This window comes from Loxodonta africana, chromosome 2, assembly GCF_030014295.1.
Source record: "Loxodonta africana isolate mLoxAfr1 chromosome 2, mLoxAfr1.hap2, whole genome shotgun sequence".
In the NCBI taxonomy this organism is placed as follows: Eukaryota; Metazoa; Chordata; class Mammalia; order Proboscidea; family Elephantidae; genus Loxodonta; species Loxodonta africana.
In genome coordinates, this window is record NC_087343.1 from 119,153,740 (window position 1) to 119,171,844 (window position 18,105).

The following is an 18,105-nucleotide window of genomic DNA, read 5'->3' on the forward strand; positions in this document are numbered from 1 at the left end:
ATTTTGCCATTCTTCTAAAGAAGGAAATCCATGGAGAAGTTAAGGGGCTAGGAAAGAGTAGTAGGACAAAATTCTACTCTCTGGACAGAGAACAGGATGCCCTTCTGGTTTAGACACAGATGCAGCCAGAAGCCAAGTGTGAAGAACAAGGAGCAAGTTGCTGAGAGTCAGAAGTGGTGGTCTTGTGGCCCACTTGCCAATAGCACATTAATCTGATAAGTGTCATCTTTAGTATTTTCAAATTTTAGTTGAGTTATCCCACTTTGTTCCTACAGGTAATCTGTAGGCTATGTAAAATAAAACAAGATAGAATGGAGGTGTAGTGGTTAACTGGTTAAGAGCTACTGCTGCTGATTAAAAGGTCGGCAGTAAGAATCCACCTGCCGCTCCTTGGAAACCCTACTGGGGCAGTTCTACTCTGTCCTGTAGGATAGCTATGAGTTGGAATCACTCGATGATGGCAACGGTTTTTTTTTTGTTTTTTTTTTTAATAATAGGGTAGTGGGGCTTGGGCTAGCAGCTGAGGCCTCTATGTTTTCAGAGGCTCCCAGATAGATAGATCCCCATCTTGTCTGCTCTCCAGGCATCTTGCACCCCTTCTTTCAAAATATTTATCATACTTCTGGTTACTTGTGTAGTATCTGTTTTTTTTTTGTGTATGTTTAATTATAAGCTCCATAAGAGCCTAATCTGGGTTATTTACTATAGCATCCCATCACTTAGCAGAGAAAATGTCATTTAGTAGTGACATTTTTTTTTATTAACTTTTATTGAGCTTCAAGTGAACATTTACAAATCTAATCAGTCTGTCACATATAAGTTTACATACATCTTACTCCGTACTCCCACTTGCTCTCCCCCTAATGAGTCAGCCCTTTCAGTCTCTCCTTTCATGACAATTTTGCCGGCTTCCCTCTCTCTCTATCCTCCCATCCCCCCTCCAGACAAGAGATGCCAACACAATCTCGAGTGTCCACCTGATATAATTAGCTCACTCTTCATCAGCGTCTCTCTCCCACCCGCTGACCAGTCGCTTTCATGTCTGATGAGTTGTCTTTGGGCATGGTTCCTGTCCTGTGCCAACAGAAGGTCTGGGGAGCATGGCCGCCGGGATTCCTCTAGTCTCCGTCAGACCATTAAGTATGCTCTTTTTATGAGAATTTGGGGTCTGCATCCCACTGATCTCCTGCTCCAGCAGGACTTCTCTGTTGTGCTCCCTGTCAGGGCGGTCATCGATTGTGGCCGGGCACCAACTAGTTCTTCTGGTCTCAGGATGATGTAGGTCTCTGGTTCATGTGGCCCTTTCTGTCTCTTGGGCTCTTAGTTGTCGTGTGGCCTTGGTGTTCTTCATTTTCCTTTGCTCCAGGTGGGTTGAGACCAATTGATGAATCTTAGATGGCCGCTTATTAGCATTTAAGACCCCAGACGCCACATTTCAAAGTGGGATGCAGAATGTTTTCATAATAGAATTATTTTGCCAATTGACTTAGAAGTCCCCTCCAACCATGGTCCCCAGACCCCCGCCCTTGCTCCGCTGACCTTTGAAGCATTCATTTTATCCCGGAAACTTCTTTGCTTTTGGTCCAGTCCAATTGAGCTGACCTTCCATGCATTGAGTGTTGTCCTTCCCTTCACTCAAAGCAGTTCTTATCTACTGATTAATCAATAAAAAACCCTCTCCCTCCCCCCCTCGTAACCACAAAAGTATGTGTTCTTCTCAGTTTTTACTATTTCTCAAGATCTTATAATAGTGGTCTTATACAATATTTGTCCTTTTACCTCTGACTAATTTCGCTCAGCATAATGCCTTCCAGGTTCCTCCATGTTATGAAATGTTTCACAGATTCCTCACTGTTCTTTATCAATGCGTAGTATTCCATTGTGTGAATATACCACAATTTATTTACCCATTCATCCGTTGATGGACAGCTTGGTTGCTTCCAGTTTTTTGCTATTGTAAACAGAGCTGCAATAAACATGGGTGTGCATATATCTGTTTGTGTGAAGGCTCTTGTTTCTCTAGGGTATATTCCGAGGAGTGGGATTTCTGGGTTGTATGGTAGTTCTATTTCTAACTGTTAAAGATAACGCCAGATAGATTTCCAAAGTGGTTGTACCATTTTACATTCCCACTAGCAGTATATAAGAGTTCCAACCTCTCCGCAGCCTCTCCAACATTTATTATTTTGTGTTTTTTGGATTAATGCCAGCCTTGTTGGTGTGAGATGGAATCTCATCGTAGTTTTAATTTGCATTTCTCTAATGGCTAATGATCGAGAGCATTTTCTCATGTATCTGTTAGCTGCCTGAATATCTTCTTTAGTGAAGTGTGTGTTCATATCCTTTGCCCACTTCTTGATTGGGTTGTTTGTCTTTTTGTGGTTGAGTTTTGACAGAATCATGTAGATTTTAGAGATCAGGCGCTGGTCGGAGATGTCATAGCTGAAAATTCTTTCCCAGTCTGTAGGTGGTCTTTTTACTCTTTTGGTGAAGTCTTTAGATGAGCATAGGTGTTTGATTTTTAGGAGCTCCCAGTTATCGGGTTTCTCTTCGTCACTTTTGGTAATGTTTTGTATTCTGTTTATGTCTTGTATTAGGGCTCCTAGGGTTGTCCCAAATTTTTCTTCCATGATCTTTATCGTTTTAGTCTTTATGTTTAGGTCTTTGATCCACTTGGAGTTAGTTTTTGTGCATGGTGTGAGGTATGGGTCCTGTTTCATTTTTTTGCAGATGGATATCCAGTTATGCCAGCACCATTTGTTAAAAAGACTATCTTTTCCCCAATTAACTGACACTGGTCCTTTGTCAAATATCAGCTGCTCATATGTGGATGGATTTATATCTGGTTTCTCAATTCTGTTCCATTGGTCTATGTGCCTGTTGTTGTACCAGTACCAGGCTGTTTTGACTACTGTGGCTGTATAATAGCTTCTGAAATCAGGTAGAGTGAGGCCTTCCACTTTCTTCTTCTTTTTCATAATGCTTTGCTTATCCGGGGCTTCTTTCCCTTCCATATGAAATTAGTGATTTGTTTCTCTATCCCCTTAAAATATGACATTGGAATTTGGATCGGAAGTGTGTTATATGTATAGATGGCTTTTGGTAGAATAGACATTTTTACTATGTTAAGTCTTCCTATCCATGAGCAAGGTATGTTTTTCCACTTAAGGAAGTCCTTTTTAACTTCTTGTAGTAGAGCTTTGTAGTTTTCTTTGTATAGGTCTTTTACATCCTTGGTAAGATTTATTCCTCAGTATTTTATCTTCTTGGGGGCTACTGTGAATGGTATTGATTTGGTTATTTCCTCTTCGGTGTTCTTTTTGTTGATGTAGAGGAATCCAAGTGATTTTTGTATGTTTATTTTATAACCTGAGACTCTGCCAAAGTCTTCTATTAGTTTCAGTAGTTTTCTGGAGGATTCCTTAGGGTTTTCTGTGTATAAGATCATGTCATCTGCAAATAGAGATAATTTTGCTTCGTCCTTGCCAATCCGGATACCTTTTATTTCTTTGTCTAGCCTAATTGCCCTGGCTAGGACTTCTAGCACGATGTTGAATAAGAGCAGTGATAAAGGGCATCCTTGTCTGGTTCCCGTTCTCAAGGGAAATGCTTTCAGGTTCTCTCCATTTAGACTGATATTGGCTGTTGGCTTTGCATAGATGCCCTTTATTATGTTGAGGAATTTTCCTTCAATTCCTATTTTGGTAAGAGTTTTTATCATAAATGGGTGTTGGACTTTGTCAAATGCTTTTTCTGCATCAATTGATAAGATCATGTGGTTTTTGTCTTTTGTTTTATTTATGTGATGGATTACATTAATGGTTTTTCTGATATTAAACCAGCCTTGCATACCTGGTATGAATCGCACTTGATCATGGTGAATTAATTTTTTGATGTGTTGTTGGATTCTATTGGTTAGAATTTTGTTGAGGATTTTTGCATCTATGTTCATGAGGGATATAGGTCTGTAATTTTTTTTTTTTTTTTACCTGGTTTTGGTATCAGGGAGATGGTGGCTTCATAGAATGAGTTGGGTTGTATTCCGTCATTTTCTATGCTTTGAAATACCTTCAGTAGAAGTGGTGTTAACTCTTCTCTGAAAGTTTGGTAGAACTCTGCAGTGAAGCCGTCTGGGCCAGGGCTTTTTTTTGTTGGGAGTTTTTTGATTACCGTTTCAATCTCTTTTTTTGTTATGGGTCTATTTAGTTGTTCTACTTCTGAATGTGCTAGTTTAGGTAGGTAGTGTTTTTCCAGGAATTCATCCATTTCTTCTAGGTTTTCAAATTTGTTAGAGTACAATTTTTCGTAATAATCTGAAATGATTCTTTTAATTTCATTTGGTTCTGTTGTGATGTGGTCCTTCTCGTTTCTTATTCGGGTTATTTGTTTCCTTTCCTGTATTTCTTTAGTCAGTCTAGCCAATGGTTTATCAATTTTGTTAATTTTTTCAAAGAACCAGCTTTTGGCCTTTGTTAATTCTTTCAATTGTTTTTCTGTTCTCTAATTCATTTAGTTCAGCTCTAATTTTTATTATTTGTTTTCTTCTGGTGCCTGATGGATTCTTTTGTTGCTAACTTTGTATTTGTTCAAGTTGTAGGGACAGTTGTCTGATTTTGGCTCTTTCTTCTTTTTTGTATGTGTGCATTTATCGATATAAATTGGCCTCTGAGCACTGCTTTTGCTGTGTCCCAGAGGTTTTGATAGGAAGTATTTTCATTCTCGTTGCTTTCTATGAATTTCCTTATTCCCTCCTTGAAGTCTTCTATAACCCAGTCTTTTTTCAGGAGGGTATTGTTCATTTTCCAAGTATTTGATTTCTTTTCCCTAGTTTTTCTGTTATTGGTTTCTAGTTTTATTGCCTTGTGGTCTGAGAAGATGCTTTGTAATATTTCGATGTTTCGGACTCTGCAAAGGTTTGTTTTATGACCTAATATGTGGTCTATTCTAGAGAATGTTCCATGTGCACTAGAAAAAAAAGTATACTTTGCAGCAGTTGGGTGGAGAGTTCTGTATAAGTCAATGAGGTCAAGTTGGTTGATTGTTGTAATTAGGTCTTCCGTGTCTCTATTGAGCTTCTTACTGGATGTCCTGTCCTTCTCCGAAAGTGGTGTGTTGAAGTCTCCTACTATAATTGTGGAGGTGTCTATCTCACTTTTCAATTCTGTTAAAATTTGATTTACGTATCTTGCAGCCCTGTCATTGGGTGCATAAATATTTAATATGGTTATGTCTTCCTGATCAATTATCCCTTTTATCATTATATAGTGTCCTTCTTTATCCTTTGTGGTGGATTTAAGTCTAAAGTCTATTTTGTCAGAAATTAATATTGCTACTCCTCTTCTTTTTTGCTTATTGTTTGCTTGACATATTTTTTTCCATCCTTTGAGTTTTAGTTTGTTTGTGTCTCTAAGTCTAAGGTGTGTCTCTTGTAGGCAGCATATAGATGGATCGTGTTTCTTTATCCAGTCCATGACTCTCTGTCTCTTTATTGGTGCATTTAGTCCATTTACATTCAGCGTAATTATAGATAAATAAGTTTTTAGTGCTGTCATTTTGATGCCTTTTTATGTGTGTTGTTGACAATTTCATTTTTCCACATACTTTTTTGTGCTGAGACTTTTTCTTAGTAAATTGTGAGATCCTCATTTTCATAGTGTTTGACTTTATGTTTGTTGAGTCGTTACGTTTTTCTTGGCTTTTATCTTGAGTTATGGAGTTGTTACACCTTTTTGTGGTTACCTTGTTATTTACCCCTATTTTTCTAAGTTAAAACCTAACTTGTATTGTTCTATATCGCCTTGTATCACTCTCCATATGGCAGTTCAATGCCTCCTGTATTTAGTCCCTCTTTTTGATTATTGTGATCTTTTACATCTTGACTTCCATGATTCCCTGTTATGTGTATTTTTTTTTTAATTAATCTTAATTTGTTTTTGTGATTTCCCTATTTGAGTTGATATCAGGATGTTCTGTTTTGTGACCTTGTGTTGTGCTGGTATCTGATATTATTGGTTTTCCGACCAAACAATATCCTTTAGTATTTCTTGTAGCTTTGTTTGGTTTTTGCAAATTCTCTAAACTTGTGTTTTTCTGTAAATATCTTAATTTCGCCTTCATATTTCAGAGAGAGTTTTGCTGGATATATGATCCTTGGCTGGCAGTTTTTCTCTTTCAGTGCTCTGTATATGTCATCCCATTCCCTTCTTGCCTGCATGGTTTCTGCTGAGTAGTCTGAACTTATTCTTATTGATTCTCCCTTGAAGGAAACCTTTCTTTTCTCCCTGGCTGCTTTTAAAATTTTCTGTTTATCTTTGGTTTTGGTGAGTTTGATGATAATATGTCTTGGTGTTTTTCTTTTTAGATCAATCTTAAATGGGGTTTGATGAGAATCTTGGATAGATATCCTTTTGTCTTTCATGATGTCAGGGAAGTTTTGTGTCAGGAGTTCTTCAACTATTTTCTCTGTGTTTTCTGTCCCCCCTCCCTGTTCTGGGACTCCAATCACCTGCAAGTTATCCTTCTTGATAGAGTCCCATATGATTCTTAGGGTTTCTTCATTTTTTTTAATTCTTTTATCTGATTTTTTTTCAGCTATGTTGGTGTTGATTCCCTGGTCCTCCAGATGTCCCAGTCTACATTCTAATTGCTCGAGTCTGCTCCTCTGACTTCCTATTGCGTTGTCTAATTCTGTAATTTTATTGTTAATCTTTTGGATTTCTACATGCTGTCTCTCTACGGATTCTTGCAACTTATTAATTTTTCCACTATGTTCTTGAATAATCTTTTTGAGTTCTTCAACTCTTTTATCAGTGTGTTCCTTGGCTTTTTCTGCAGTTTGCCTTATTCCCTTTGTGATGTCTTGAAGCATTCTGTAAATTAGTTTTTTATATTCTGTATCTGATAATTCCAGGATTGTATCTTCATTTGGGAAAGATTTTGATTCTTTTCTTTTGGGGGGTTGTAGAAGCTGTCATGGTCTGCTTCTTTATGTGGTTTGATATGGACTGCTGTCTCCGAGCCATCACTGGGAAACTAGTTTTTCCAGAAAATCCGCTAAAAAAAAAATGCAATCAGATCCCTATCAGAATTGCCTTTGGATTATACCTGCCACCTTGTTCCCTGTAAGGATGAAAGTCTGAGGTTTGGATCATATATGCTTGGCTGTAGCTGGTTCTGTGTTTTTAGTCCAATTAGGGGTGGATTTTTGGTCCCTGGGTTTTTATTATTATTATTGTTGTTGTTCCTTCTCTCAGGCTGAAAGAGTGGATTAGGAAAAGACCAAAAGGAAAAAAAAGGGGGGGGGGAAGCAAAGCCGCCGTGGAGCCAGAGGAGCCATTCTCCCTCTGGCTCAGGCAATTTGGATGTTAATGAAGCTGTCTGGGGAGGGAGGGGGAGGGATCAGAGAGACAGGAGAGTAGCACCTCAGAATATAGCCAGAGTTGCTTGTCTTGCTTGGAATGACTATTATTTCTGAGATTCCATGGGGCGTGTCGCCTATGTATGCTGGCTGTGTGAAGATTGCCCCCGGGGGGTCTGGCCCGCTGAAGTCACGGTCAGATCCTCCCCTGCCAGCCCCACGCCCAACGTCAAGGTTCCCCTGCTGGGACTGTGCTCTCTCGACTCCAAAATCAGTCGCTGCCTCCCGGGGACTTCTCGTCCCGCCAGCTGCATCGCCGTGCCACCTCCGCGGACTGGCTGGGCCTCCTCCCTGGGTTAGTTCAGGTGAGTGGAGCAGCTCCCCATGCTTGTGCTGTGACCGCGTGTCCCGGCTGGGACACTGCTCTCCCCACTCCAAGACCAGTCACTGCCTCCTGGGGACTTCTCCCACCGGCTGCATCGCCACGCAGCCCACGTGAACCGGCTGGACCCCCTCCCGGGGTGAGTTCGGGGGGTAGGGCTGGGCCCCTTGTTAGGGCTGGGCCCCTTGTTTGTGCCGTCTGCTCCCCTGGGCTCTGCTCTAAATCAGGCGCCAAAGGTTACCTGACTGGTACGCTGGCTCCAGGCTCTGAAAACAATCGCTGCTTCCCCATATTTGTTCGTTTTCCGTCTCTAAATCTGTGTTTGTTGTTCAGGGTTCGTAGATTGTTATGTATGTGATCGATTCACTTGTTTTTCTGATTCTTTGTTGCAAGAGGGATCCGAGGTAGCATCTACCTAGTCCGCCATCTTCCCCAGTCTCCCGTATTTTTTAAATGAAGGATTCTAGGTCAAGGTGGGAGGAAGTAGAGAGAAATATGGAGGAGAGTTTAAATGGATTCAGTCAGAACTAGAAATAATTTTATTTTTCAAAATAAGCATTTTATGACTGTATAATATCCAATCATATGGACGGTGCCACGATATGTTTAAATATCTCCTATTTTTGGATGACTTGTTTATTTCTAATAGCTCTGTGTTGAATATCTTTGTTCACAAATCTTTACCCACCCCCTCCCAAAAAACACTTCGACAAGATTTCTAAAGCAAAATCATTGTATTGAAGGATGTGAACTATTACAAACGAAGTATTGTTTTCTCTTCAAGGTGTAACTGCCTTACAATTTTAACTGGCTGGTTTTACTCCTTTATCTTTTCTTATTCACCCTCCATTTTCAGGAATAATTTCATGGAGTGAATTTCGAGAAATTATTGTGTATCTAAAAAGCCTCTGGCAGCATGTACTTACTCTTGCCAGCCTTGCACCCCCCTCAACATGAAGCATCTGTGTTAAGCAGAATAATGCTGTCCTCCAAAGATGTTCACATCCTAACCCCTGGAGCCTGTGAATACTTTATGTCACATAGCTAGGGAGAATTAATTTTGTTTTTATCATGCAGATGGAATTAAGTTTACTAATCAGCTGACCTTAAAATAAGGAGATTATCCTGTATTATCCAGGTGAGCCAGTGTAGAGTCATTGCTAGGGTGATACAGTGTGAGAAAGACTTGACTGTCCCTTACTGGCTTCTCATTAAAGCGAGCCACGAGCCAAGGAATGTGGGCAGCCTCCAGAAGCTGGAAAAGGAAGGCAACAGATTCTCCCCCAGAGCTTCCAGAAGGAATGCAGCCCTGTTGTTCCTTCTGGAGGCTCTGGGAGAGCCTTGATTTTAGCCCAAGAAGACCCATGTTAGACTTCTCACCTCAGGGATGGTAAAATAATAAATTTGTGCTTTTCTAAGCCACCAAGTTGACGGTAATTGTCATGTCAGCAATAAGGAAATAATAAACACCCCTCAGCTTCCACTCCATATCTAGAAAAGGACACTTCCTCTATTCCAGTGGCAAGTGCTCAGACATCTGACCAAGCAGTTGGGCCATCTGCTTTACATTTGTGCTCCTTTAGACATGAAATAAAAATAAATAAAGATGCATGGAACTGGCAGTTCTAACTAAACTCAAAACTCCAATTTGGAATTTTCATTCATTGATTTCTGATGAGCACATAACACTGATATTGACAAACATCAATGTTTGGCCACAACCCTATTCCCTTGTCTAGACCTCTGCTTCCTTTCAACAATGCTAATTAGCACACATTGTCTAAGGAGAGAACAATCTATTAGCACACCCTCTTAACCAATGTCAGAAGCACTGTCCTTCCCTCTCACAGATTCCAAACTGAAAAACCCTTAAACCCAGAAAACCCTTACAGATTCTTAAACACAAGCAGCAGACTCAGGAATAGCATATGACCTTAAGTTAGGTGACTGCTCTTCCAATGTTTATGGCATTCTCTCTGTCAACAAATCCAAAGGAGATCAGTCTCTCTGTGAGTCTCACAGGGAAATAGATTATTGTTTTATAGGACTCTTGTTGCAAATCCCTGTGAACTTTAACATCAGTCATGGGCAGCAGCTGAAGTGCAGGAATTTAACAAACGCACACTGTTCTTGCCTATGAGCAATGCTCATCGTTCATGTGCTCTACCAGTGGTGCCTCTGTCAAATTCAGATTTAACTAATATTTGATGAGCACCCACAATACAACAATTCTTATCAATTCTCACACATCTGTCACTTTGTCCTACTGTGGGGGCTTGTGTGTTGCTATGATGCTGGAAGCTATGCCAGGGGTATTCAAATACCAGCAGGGTCACCCATGGAGGACAGGTTTCAGCTGAGCTTCCAGACTAAGAGAGACTCGGAAGAATGACATGACAGTATACTTCTTAAAAGAATTAGCCAGTGAAAACCTTATGAATAGCAGCAGAACATTACCTGATTTAGTGCTGGAAGATGAGCCCCTCAGGTTGAAAGGCACTCCAGATATGACTGCGGAAGAGCTGCCTCCTCAAAGTAGAGTCAACCTTAGTAATGTGGATAAAGTCAAGCTTTTGAGACCTTCATTTGCTTATGTGGCGCCAGTCAAAAAAAGAAGAAACAGCTGCAAACATCCATTAACAATCAGAGCCTGAAATGTACACAGTATGAATTTAGGAAAATTGGAAATCATCAGAAATGAAATGGAACTTGTAAACGTTGATATCCTAGGTGTTAGTGAGCTGAAATAGACTGGCATTGGCCATTTTGAATTGGACACTCATATAGTCTACTAGAAGAGGAATGGCATTGCATTCATTCTCAAAAAGAACATTTCAAGATCTATCCTGAAATACAATGCTGTCAGTGATAGGATAATATCCATACACCTACAAGGAAGATCAGTTATGCAACTATTATCCAAATTTACCCACCAATCACTAAGGCCAAAGAAGAAGAAATTGAAGAATTTTACCAACTTCTGCAGTCTAAAATTGATCAAATGTGCAATCAGGATGCACTGATAATTACTGGTGATTGGAATGCAAAAGTTGGAAAAAGGAAGAAGGATCTGTAGTTGGAAAATATGGCCTTGGTGATAGAAACGTTGCCAAAGATCACATGATAGAAATTTGTAAGACCGATGACTTCTTCATTGCAGGTACCTTTTATAAACAACATAAACAACAACTATACACATGGACCTTGCCAGATGATTACAGGAATCAAATCAACTACATCTGTGGAAAGAGACGATGGAAAATCTCAATACCATCAGTCACAACAAGGCCAGGGACCGACTGTAGAACAGACTCATCAATTGCTCATATGCAAGCTCAAGTTGAAACTGAAGAAAATTACAAGTCCACAAGAACCTAAATGTGACCTTGAGTATATCCCACTTGAATTTAGAGACCATCTCAAGAATAGATTTGATACATTGAACACTAATGACCTAAGACCAGATGAGTTGCAGAATGACATCAAGGCCATCGTACATGAAGAAAGCAAGAGGTCATTAAAAAGACAAGAAAGAAAGAAAAGACCAAAATGGATGTCAGAAGAGACTCTGAAACTTGCTCTTGAACTTCGAGTAGCTAAAGAGAAAGGAAGAAATGAAGTAAAAGAGCTGAACAGAAAATTTCAAAGGGTGGCTCAAGAAGATAAAATAAAGTATTATAATGACATGTACAAAGACCTGGAGATAGAAAAGCCAAAAGGGAAGAACACACTCTGCATTCTTCAGGCTGAAAGAACTGAATTAAAAATCCAAGCCTTGTGTTGCAATGTTGAAGGATTCTATGGCGAAAATGTTAAACAACTCCGGAAGCATCAAAAGAAGATGGAAGGAATACACAGAGTCGCAATACCAAAAAGAAATGGTCGGTATTCAACCATTTCAGGAGGTAGCATATGATCAGGAACACATGGTACTGAAGGAGGAGGTCAAAGCTGCACTGAAGGCACTGGTGAAAAACAAGGCTCCAAGAATTGACGAAACACCAGCTGAGATATTTAAACAAATGGATGCAGTCCCGAAAGTGCTCACTCATCTATGCCAAGAAATTTGGCCAACCAACTGGAAGACATCCATAGTTATGCCTATTCCTAAGAAAGGTCATCCAACCGAATGTGGAAATTATCAAACAGTATCATTAATATCACATGCAAGTAAAATTTTGCTGAAGATCATTCAAAAGCAGCTGCAGCCATAAATTCACAGGGACCTACCAGAAATTCAAGCCTGATTCACAAGAGGGTGTGGAACCAGGGACATCAGAGCCGATGTCAGATTGATCCTGGCTGAAAGCAGAGAATGCCAGAAAGACTTTTACCTGTGTTTTATTGACCATGCAAAAGCCTTCGACTGTGTGGATTATAACAAATTATGGATAACATTGTGAAAAATGGGAATTTCAGAACACTAAATGAGGAACCTATGCATAGATCAAGAGGCAGTCGGTCGAACAGAACAAGGGGATACTGCATGGTTTAAAGTCAGGAAAGGTGTGTGCCAGGGCTGTATCCTTTCACCGTACCTATTCAATCTGTATGCTGAGTAAATAATTCTAGAAGCTGGATATATGAAGAAGAATGGGGAATCAGGATTGAAGGAAGACTCATTAACAACCTTTGTTACCCAGATGACACAACCTTGCCTGCTGAAAGTGAAGAAGACTTGAAACACTGATGAAGATCAAAGACCACAGCCTTCAGTATGGATCACATTTAAACATAAAGCAAACAAAAGTCCTCACAACTGGATTAATAAGCAATATCACGATAAACAGAGAAAAGATTGAAGTTGCCAAGGATTTCATTTTACTTGGATCCACAATCAACATCCATGGAAGCAACAGTCAAGAACTCAAAAGATGCATTTCATTGAGCAAATCTGCTGCAAAAGGCCTCTTTAAAGTGTTGAAAAGCAAAGATGTCACCTTGAAGACTAAGGTGTGCCCGACCTTAGCCACGGTGTTTTCAATCTCCTCATAAGCATGCGAAAGCTGGATGATGAGTAAGGAAGGCCAAAAAAAAAAAAAAAAAAAACTGATGCCTTTGAACTGTGGTGTTGGCAAAGAATATTGAATATACTATAGACTGGCAAAAGAACAAACGAATTTGTCTTGGAAGAAGTACAACCAGAATATTCCTCAGAAGCAAGGATGGCAAGACTATGTTTCGCATTCTTTGAACATGTTATCAGGAGGGATCAGTCCCTGGAGAAGGACATCAGGCTTGGTAGAGTAGAGGGTCAGCGAAAAAGAGGAAGACCCTTAATGACATGGATTGACACAGTGGCTGCAACAGTTGGCTGAAGTATAACAATTGTGAGAATGGCGGAGAACCAGCCAGTGTTTCATTCTGTCGTACATAGGGTAGCTGAGTCGGAGCTGACTCGACGGCACCTAACCACAACAACAGCATCAATTCTCAAAAAAAAAAAGAGGAAAATGGTGATGTCTAAGAGTTAAACACATTTAACCAGCTCTCATGAGCTAGTAAGTGACACAGCCACTGTTGAAACTCCAAATCTATTCATGCGGATTCAATGCTCTTTCCACCGTGCACAGTGTCGCCTCGCAGTCCTTAGACTAGCAGTATGTGCAGCAGAGGTGTGAAGCCAGCTCCTCTCCACAGCCTAGCCCTATGGCTAGCCCCAGGGTCTGTATAAACCCTCTCTTTTCTATCAACCACCCTGCTCATAGGCTCCAACTGGGGCTAGCACAGGGTGAGAGAATGCTGGTGCAAGCCATGGGGAAGAATAGAACAAAACTCTCAGCAGCCTAGGAGCAAAAAGTGTGTCGAAGAACGTGATATTTATAAAAGGGAAACTGATTTTCCAAATGCAGATCCATAGTGGGGAGTTATACAAGTGTTTTTAAAAATGGAAACATTCAAATAAGTGAGACTAGAATCACAGCATTACAGAACTGGAGAGAGCCTTAGATATGGTCCATCTCAATGCCTCACTCTGAAGATGAGGAAACTAGACACAAGAAATGTTAAGGCTCGTAGCCAAAGTCTTACAGTCAAGGAGGCTGAACTAAGGCCACCTGCCACATTTTGGGACAGTATTTTTTTTGTTTACTTGATGTCATCTCTTCTAAAGGACTATTTTTTTAAATAACAGAACATGTATAACTTTCATGTAGTTTTATGAAAAATGTTATTTCTTCATAATATATTCTTCTACATAGACTAAAAAAATGCAATAAAGCTCTAATGAATTTTGCACATGCTTATGACAAGACCCAGAGTAGAAGTGTGAATAGATAGACTTGGTTTGTCTGCATCTGTGAAATCCTCTGAATTCAGCTTTTCTTCAAACAAAATAATTAAGGGCAAATAATAGCTGGGTCACATATTTAAAAACAGATATCTCTTATCATTCATTACTCATCATTATTAAAGATGATGAAGTGGAAGCTGAAGAAAGTATAAAGATCTTGTTTCAAAGCAGCAAGATAGCCAATAACTTTATCTACAATGCCTATGTTTACTGTACGTAAATGTGCAATGAGAAAAATAAGCCAGGATGGAAACAAAACAGACAATTCTGGAACAGTTGCTAAAGTGACTCAGTGTGGCCACACGTTTTCTGTAAGTTGATTGTGAAAATCTCCCACTTCAGATTCCTTCATTGATCCTGATAAGGAGGCTGGTGGTTTCCGATTTGAGGTAGTAAAAATAAAGCAAAAACTACAAAGAATGAAGGTAAGAACTCTGTACCATACCCGACATTCTATTAAACTAAATCAGATGTATGTAATTGGCTGCTGAGCTTTTCTGTAAGTTTGATTTATATGCATGTTAGAAAACTTCATCTTCAGGTATACTATTTAAAGTTCATAAAATAGAATTTTAATTTTCATAAAGCTGGGTGGCAAGAATTTGGTTAGGCATATAAACCCTTATTATGCTACTTTATTTTAATGAAAATATACATTTCCAACTCTGCGTAATTCTAACTTTATTCTAAGCACGTAATTTAAGTTTGGTGAACATTTATACTAAGAAGAGTATCAGGCTCCAGTTCATTACTAAGTAGCCCATTGCGGGGGGGAAACTTTTGTTCAGAGTTTTCTTTAATTTAGAAAATTTTTGTAATCAGAACTTCCCAGGGATGGCAACATCCTTCCTCCTTTCTCTTTGTGATAACAGAGTTTTCAGTCCCCACCTACTGGGATAATTACCTGCAATTGCAATGAGCAGAGTTCATTCATTAAAAGACTGCCTGCTGAATTCCTTGGTTTGGAAATAAGCCACCTAAAACTCGGGGCAGATGAGGATTGGTCCTTTTAAGGTAGCCAGTCTAATGTCTGTATCCTTTTGTCTGGGTCCATGGGGGATAACAGGCAGTTATTGTTCTCCCAAATCACTTTAATTCTTTCTCTCTAGACAAAACAGGCAATGGTATTTACATTAACTTAATCAATATAGTTACACACAGGCTCTTATTGCCTAATAATAAGTAGAAGATCAATTGCAAGGAAAACTGGCCCTATTCAATGCCCAAGATTCTAAGCTTATCCAGGCCTTAATGACATTTTCCTTTGTATTCTTAATGATTCATTGATAACACATAATTATGTCACCCTTCACAGTGTGTGCTGTTGCTTGTGAGGTATGCTTAGATGTGTGTGTGTGTGTGAGTGTGTATATCTATGTATCTGTGCCCGTTTGCATAGATACATGATGTCAGATGGATCTTGGCTGAAAGCAGAGAATACCAGAAAGATGTTTACCTGTGTTTTATTGACTGTGCAAAGGCATTTGACTGTGTGAATCATAGCAAATTATGGATAACATTGTGAAGACTGGAATTCCAGAACACTTAATTGTGCTCATGAGAAACCTGTACACAGATCAAGAGGCAGTTGTTTGAACAGAGCAGGGGAATACTGGGTGGTTGAAAGTTAGGAAATGTGTTTGTCAGGGTTCTATCTTTTCACCATACCTATTCAATTTATACACTGAGCAAATAATTCAAGAAGCTGTACTATATGAAGAAAAATGGGGCATCAGGATTAGAGGAAGGCTCATTAGCAACTTGTGTAGTGCAGATGATACAACCTTGCTTGTTGGAAGCAAAGAGGACTTGAAGCACTTAGTAATGAAGATCAAAGACTTCAGCCGTCAGTATGAATTATTCTTCAATATAAAGAAAGCAAAAATCCTCACAACTGGACCAATAAGCAGCATCATGATAACCAAAAACAACAAACCAAACCCGCATCATGATAAAAAGAGAAATATTGAGTTGTCAAGAATTTCATTTTACTTGGATCTATAATCAATGCCCATGGAAGCAGCAGTCAGGAAATCAAATGATGTATTGGGCAAATTTGCTGTAAAAGTCTTCTTTAAAGTGTTGAAAAGCAAAGGTTTCATTTTGAGAACTAAGGGGCACCCGATCCAAGCTATGGTATTTTCAATTGCCTCGTATGCACGTGAAAGCTGGACAATGAGTAAGACCAAAGCAGAACTGATGCCTTTGAATTATGGTGTTGGTGAAGAATATTGAATATACCATGGACAGCCAAAAGAACAAACAAATCTGTCTTGGAAGAAGTACAGCAAGAATGTTGCTTGGAAGCAAGGATGACTAGCCTTCCTGTCACATTCTTTGGACATGTTAACAGAAGGGATCAGACCCTGGAGATGGACACCATGCTTAGTAAAGTGGAAGGTCAGCGAAAAAGAGGAAGACCCTCAATGAGATGAATTGACGCAGTGGCTACAACAGTGAGCTCAAGCATAACAAAGACTTTGAGGATGTGCAGAACCATCCAGCGTTTTGTTTTGTTGTACAGAGGGCTGCTCTATGTCAGAACTGACTCAAAAGCACTTAACAGCAACATGCATGTTTGCATAGCTGGTAAGCATTAATCTAAGTTAAAATATGAACTGAAAAACATGTTGGGTATTGTTTTCAAAATGTACCCTTGTAACTTGAAATTTTATTAATCTAACCCCTAGAACGTGGAATCAGAAGTATATTGAGGGTTCAAATTTGATTTCAATCACTTTGTGAGTTAATAAGTTGCTATCTGCTATTTCCAGAAACTTTGTAATTCTTTTTTTTTTCCCCCCTCCGCAATGCCTTTAACATGCTGGTGAAGCTGCTGTTGTTTTCGATCAATCGCATGTAGAAAAGAAAAAAAAAAAAAACCTAAATTTTAATGCCTAAGGAATGTAATTATGATAAAGAAAAGGGACATGGGAAATAAGAATTCAAGTTCTCTATGCTAGAAAGTCCAGGAAGTGCCAGGCTGAGTTCTAATTCTGGGTGCAGCAGAGACCTACTTGGCAAGGGCCTGCCTTTATGGTGCCAGTACAGGAAAGCAAAAGAGTGAAAGTAGAAAGCGGACAACTCTTCTCTGGGGAGTTCAATTCACTTTTTCGGTTCTTTTTTTGGCTGCGTCTCTTTGCTTGGCTCAAAATTTTGTTTTCATTTTGGCACCAACAACTGACCTCTTAGTGATTTTCAGGAGATTATTCTAAATTTAAGAGTGTAGTTTAAGATGTTTATGCTACATTTAGGAAAGAGAAAACCCTAGAAATTTCCACAAATGAAATATGAACAGGATGTGTTCTCTAGTCATTTGAAAGAGGACCGTTACGTCCATGGTTGCCTATTTATAGCCACTGTACACATATCTTGCCACACAAACCTCAGACTCATAGCTTATGGATGATAATACACCCAAATTAGGGAAGATTACACGGTATATCTACTGGGATAGTATCCAGGTAAGAACATTAGAAGGAAAATACCAGAAGAAACACTAATAAAAATTAGTCCAATAAATCAAATTATAGCAAAAATAAATAAATAAAATCACAGTATTCTGAATTTGCAACACGGTGGGCTAAATCATGGAATGAATTTTGTATTGAAAAAAACAAGTATAGCTGATACTAATGTAAAAATACTAATAAGTGACAGTTTGTATAGTCATATTAATTTCAGACAAAACAGACTTCAAAGCAAGAGTCATTAACAGTGATAAAGTGTCACTTCATAATGATAAAGGGTTTAACTCATCAAGAAGATATGACAGTTTTAAATCTTACATAGTTATTAATGCAGCTTCATATTTTTAAAACCCCAACCTGACAGAAATCGACAAGTCTACACTTTAATTGAGAAATCTTTAACATATCTCTCATAGAAACTAATAGGTCAAGGAGACAAATCTGTAAGAACATAAAAGTCTTTACAAAAAAAAAAAAATTCCTTTTTTTTTTAACAGCATAACTAACAAGCTTAAAATAACAGATAAGAACATCTCCCAACAATGGCGGCGGACACACTATTTTTAAAAACAGGTGGAACTTTATTAAAATAACCCTCATACTG